Below are 6,369 nucleotides of genomic sequence, written 5' to 3'. Positions count from 1 at the left end.
CTTCACGCCATTCATCACACATATATGAGCAATTTACGTATGATTTTGTGTGCACGCACATTTTTTATGAACTCATCTATGAGATGGAGCGTTCAGCAAATTGATAACAATCTCGCCTTCGCACACAGGGGAAGAAATGAGAATGCATATATATTGTGCACGTGCGTGCACACATTTTACAAACTCATCTATGAGAGGGGGAGTGTTAAGCACATTGATAACAATATTGCCTTCGCATGAGCGGGGAAGAAATGAGAATGCAAGGGTCGATATCAAGATGTTTTCGCAAGTGTCTTGAGTAGATTACAAAGAGAACAAAGAGGAGAGAGCTGTGGAGGAGCTCAATCTCCACTACAATGCCTATGGTGCTTGCGAGAGAGAGAGAGAGAGAGAGAGAGAGAGAGAGAGAGAGGCATGCACAAGCATAATCTCAAGCAAACACACCATGACCATCCACTCACATGCATCCACTACAAATAGATCGTCGTAGGTTGACTCTTCCTTCGAGAGGGTGCTTGGGATTCTATGTGGTTCAAGGCACCATGCAGGCTTTATAAACCAAGAGAAGATTCAAGACTCCATTGTAATTAATGGGATAGTTCCCTTTCTCATTATTGAAAATGTCTTATATAATTAATGGGATAGTCCCCTTTCTCATGCGTTAACAAGAGAGGCAAGAATGTAGGCTAGCAAAAGCAAGAGGACTTGAGACTCAATTATGATGAATGGGATAGTCCTCTTTCCCATCGCTGAAAATATTATGCACGTAACCTCATATTTACAATGCTTGGCTGCTTATAGTATGTCTAGGGCTCCAAAAGCTAGTGAGGCTAATATCTCGGCTATCTACGAGTGTGGTTAACATATCCCTCTCCCTGTGCTCTCAGAATTGGTGATGTATTGAAGGGAGTTAAATGTAGTAGTTGGAGAAGAAGTGGAAAAGGTTGTACAACTTTGTTACTATGTGATTCATTGATGAAGTCTAGAAGGTTGATTGAATGTCTTTGAAGTGACGAGGAGTCATTCTTGCATCCACTATACTCACTCGTAGTAGCCAAGTAGAGTTTGTCTCAATGCAAGGTCTTGCAGTCCTCCGTTGCAGTTCGGTAATTCCCTATCAATGCCACAATCGTCTTGAAGAAGCATATTGTGGTGGCTATGTCGAGATTGGGTACCTTGTCATAGCATGATAAAGTGTCACATAGCTTCATTGATAACCTGTGGAGGATGAGGAGGCTCAAACTAAGGGATTACAGCTTTGGTTTCTTGTTGCACTCCTTCTCAACAAAGAGATTTCCATGACCAATGCTCTGAAGAGGTAAGTAGTTGGAGATAGTGTGGACGTATTTGGGAGCATGGCAAATACTTTGCCAAGAGGAAGGTGGTTATAGCAGGCCTGGTTGCTATCATTCGAAAAGTTTACCTGTCGGTAAAGGGTTAGCGAGGCATGTCATGAGCCACGCATTGAGGTCAGTTGAGGCTAGAGCTACTATATGGTAGCTCATGGTAGCTCTGTAATGAATGGCTCGGGCTTGGGTAACTTGCTTGGTGCCTAGAATTGCAGGGTGGATGTGAAGGGGATATTCTGGCTACTACATGGGCATTCTTGTTCATGGATACCATTTATTCATCTTTGTCTTAAGATGAATCTTGTGGTGACTCTACTTCCTCAGGGGCCTTATGCTGGTTCTTACTTTTTTGGTTTTGGGTGGTAGAAGGTGACACACCTTACCTATAGGTACACGTGCATGGCCTATAGGAGCCAGGCATCAACAGTATCATCAAATGTAGGCATAGGCTGTGGGCAGGTGCGGGGGTAACAAGTAAAATGATGTGGGCATTTGTGCAGGTGGGAGGTAAAGATGTGCCAGTGATGGCAGCAGGACATACATATTGGCCAACCAGCAAATGTAGGCATTGGTTGTGGGTTGGCACATGTGGTAACAACTGCTGATGTGGTGGGGATGCAAATATTGGAAAATCATCAAATCAGCTACTTTTCTCTGTTTTGGACTTCAAAGATTGTTCCTCTGTGTAAGTGTTTGCCAAGAGTATACAGTAGGACACAGACATGCAGTTGACATTTTCACTAAGCCATATCATTTTGTAATTGAAGATGACCCTCACTGGTTACCAGTGGTTCACATGGATACACAAAGTTGACACAAATCGCCACACCAGTTGGCATGAGGGACGTTCAAAGATCGCCACTATGCTCATCGTTATGAGAGCCATTTGATGAAGAGTGGGAAGCCATAGCCCAAAAGTACAATTGAGAGCATGAAGATCAGTCCAAGGATTTCAAATCTCTATGGCACATAGTTGGAGGCTCCTCAAGAGGATTCTTCACAGCCATCAGAAGAGTTGGCCGTAGTAATAGAGGACATGGCAGTGGTTGTGTCTTCATCACAGGTGTTTGTGCCAAAAGACGAGGTTTCAACGGAGATGGACAGGGTGTATGATGTATGATCCACAAGGAGGTGTCCATAGGGAGGACCAAGCATTCAGGGAAATGTTGGTCTCAGCATACTAGTGCCTAGAGGTACTGGTAGTTACAATGTTTGATGTAGTAGTTTTGGGAAGCAGTGGATTTCTCAGTCAAGGATGGTGCTCCATAGGTAGGGCTTCATGGTTGGAGGTACTGGTAGTTACAATGCTTCATGGTTGGAGTTTAGATTGGTAGTGTTCTCTATAGGAGGCAATTTTGCCATATCTTGGATAGGAGGATATTCTACATTTGGAGAAGATACATGTGTGTGCATCGCGAAATTTTACATTTCTCTGGTTGAGAACACCCTAGGGGTGATTCATGGCATTACTTCATTGCATGCTTATGAGGATGATAATGTTGTGCGAATTCATGGTCAAATGCATGATAATGGTCAGATTTGTGATGCCTAGCAACTTGATGCTGATTCATTGGATCCGACTATGTTGCATGATCTAGATGGTCCGATTGTTTATGTTCTTGTGACTTATGATCTGGCTACACGTATCTCTATGAAGGCTATCACAGCTTGTGGTTTTGATGATTTGGACATAGTCCGACCATTTGATGATCATGTGCAACAATATGAATTCATAGTATGTTTTACATGCTTTTTCTTTAGTGGCAGATCATGCCCATCACTTTCATGCCTTGTGGATCACCCTTCTTGATAATCTAGCTATGTATGCTTGGGTACAATAGTTCTTTGCTTTATTTGGAGGGTCATGCACATGATGTGTTTTTTCAGACCCAATAAAATCCTCATCCAACGAGCAGCTTTTTCCACCATTTGATGCATTAAATGGAACCTACTTTAGCAGCAAATTCTTAAGAGGAGTTTCTTAATGCTTTTAGAAATACTTTAAGACAATAACAACGTTAAGTACCTACAAACCAACCAAAATACCTTTAGAAATAATTTTTAAGACAATAACAATATTAAGTACCTACAAGCCTACCAAACAAAATTTCAATGACAAAACCTACATCAGCAAGGGGGACATGTTAATGCCATTTTAGACCATATTTTTAATCCCGTGTCATTTTATATTTATGATATAATAAACTAATGGATTTTTAAAGGGTTTTTTTGAATCCATTAACTCCATGTCGAAGGATATTGTTATATATCCTAAGTTGTTTTAAGTCTTTTAATATATATATATATATATATATATATATATATATATATATATATATATATATATATATATATATGAGCAAGTGTGAAATCATTGGCTTACTATATAAGGTGACTATTACACATAATTGAAGGGGCTCTTGGAAAAAAATATGTATTAGAGAGAACAATGGTTTAGGTCTAGGTCTAGCCACAAAAACTACACAGTGAGTGGCATATTGATGGAGCCAACGAGGAGATAGAGTAACCAAACAAAAGCAACACCTTGAAGCATGGCTTAATATGGTCTCAACAATATCCATTCTTAGGGTGGAGAGTAAAAATGGTTTAGGTTTAGCTTTAGGTTTTGATTTGGATTTGGGTTCAAGCATTGATGGGTAATCTTTCCATTTGTGATATTGTCACCCATCCTATCTTGGAAGCTCCCCCTCTCTTGGATCAATTCTCTCAATCTTGGGTTGCTCCTCAGCCCTACTCCACTATGGTACTTGCCATTGACATCAACCACCTCGTCTTTGAGATCCTCCCTTGGTCTACACGTCTTAATTGTGGGATTGGTCTCATGTATATGGAAACTCCCCTCTTGTTAAGTTTTAACCCCTAGTGAATGGTCACCTTTTTGCCTTTGTCCCCATGGGCTACGTGGTTGCCAACTCGGCACCTTGTGCATGGATCTCTCACTCACATGCTCACAAGTGGTTTGCTTATGCACACCTATAAACATGACTTGCTAATTTGTAGATTTTGTGGTGATCTAGATACCTGTTTTCTACTACCCTTGGACTTGGTTCCCTAGCCTTTGGTCTTGGTTTGGGACCCTCTATATCTGAATGCTTAGAAAGTGAGGCTTAGGTTGGCTAGGTCTTTTATGACCCCACTGAAAGTCTTCGTAAAGATCTTTTATTATGTTCACAATGTGTCCAACATGTGTCCCAACTGTTGGTCCATAACTTGGGCACCTTGCACATATTGGTAGCCAAGACTACCCAAATAAGCCATACTCTACCCCGCATTTTGTCTAGATGATGCTTATGAAGCAAATCTCATGGCACTCACATGGATGTGAAGCATGCTATGCTGCTCTAAGTGATGGAGTGTAGTAATGATTTTGCACAAAAAAATTGTGTGTTGAATGAATACCTTAGCACCTTAGTCTTTGTACTTGAAAGGACTGATGTTAGGACCAAATCCCTCTACTTCCCCCTCAACTCAAAGCTGGTGTGATGGGAGGCATGCTCTTGGATAAAAACTTTAAAACAAAAAAAGTAAGACAGTAAGATAACCACATACATATCATGACACTTGAACAAATCATTCTACTCTTACTCCTAGTCTAAATCCTTACTCCTACTTATCTTCTAGCTCTTGGCTACCTATAGTACCAATGGATGGTCTTGGAGGTGGAGATGCCTAAGGAAGACTAATCATGGCCACATAGAGGCTAGAGTTGGGGTTTAGGTGTTTGAATCCTTGTGTCACATACGGAAGTTCTGGGAGTTTTCTTTCAGCCCTAAACACCATCGTGGAACATGCTTGATGCAAAACGCATACATAAGAGAGAGAGAGAGAGAGAGAGAGAGAGAGAGAGAGAGAGAGAGAGAGAGAGAGAGAGAGAGTTGAGTATTCAATATATTCATATGGTACAAAAAGGATATACAATCTTGTAGCCATAGCCGCCTTGAGAAAAGGTGAACTTCTTCTAATCTAATCCTAATCTAGTGACTCAGCCTATAAGAGACTGAATGATCTAAGCCTTGAGCATGTTTGATCCAGGACAAATATTCCCATATATTGCTGCAGCCAATAGAGAAAAGCTCCTCCAAAAATTGGCTGACAGCCCTCCTGTCCTCCCCCCACAAGGTACTCTTGCCCCCAAAACCTAGCACCACAAGCTCAAATCTATTTCTAGTCTAGGTACTCCTGCCCCAAAACCTAGCACCACAAGCTCCAAATCTATTTCTAGTCTGGTTCTTTATTTGTTGCCCTTCACGAATTAGCGTTGGGAATAGCCTGCACATGTCTTGCACATGACATCCCCCTCTGTTAAACTTGATGATAAGATTCCAAACTTATGTTCTTGGATGACTGCCATCATCCCATTGGCTATTCACGGAGTGCCAATGGGATGACTGCCATTATCCCATTGGCTATTCACGGAGTGCTAACCTGTCATCCTTCCCTTCTTGGAAACCCTTTTCACTGAAAGCCCCTCCCAATATCCAAATCCACTCTAACTTTAATGAAGATATGTGCATGTGTTCCATCTTGTCCCCTTTCCTTTCATGCCCTGTCCTTGAACACTTTCTCTAGTCTTCTTTTCTTGAGTATTGAGTTTGGCACTCTCACTCCATCCCTTGGAACCGTTGCCTGAAAGTCTTTCCTAGTGTGCCCCAAGTGGCACCCAACTCATAGGACTACCATTACCCTTGGGTGTTATGGAACACGACCAACCAACCTTCTGCAAACTTCTTCCATGTCGTGTTCCTTTCTTTAGAACGTGCACCTTTATCTGGGACTGAATTAGTGTTTAGCCTTGCTGAGCCTGATGCTCTAATACCAATGTCACATGTAGAAGCTCTGGGAGTCTTCTTTCAGCCCTAAACACCATCTTGGAACATGCTTGATGCAAAACGCATATAGAAGAGAGAGAAGAGGGAGAGAGAGAGCTAAGTATTCAATATATTCATGTGGTACAAAAGGGATGTACAATCTTGCACCCATAGGCTACCTTGAAAAGGTG

The sequence above is a fragment of the Cibotium barometz genome, chromosome 58, assembly GCF_041138505.1.
Source record: "Cibotium barometz isolate CiBa-2024 chromosome 58, ASM4113850v1, whole genome shotgun sequence".
Taxonomy (NCBI): domain Eukaryota; kingdom Viridiplantae; phylum Streptophyta; class Polypodiopsida; order Cyatheales; family Cibotiaceae; genus Cibotium; species Cibotium barometz.
Note: the sequence above shows the minus strand (reverse complement) of the source record.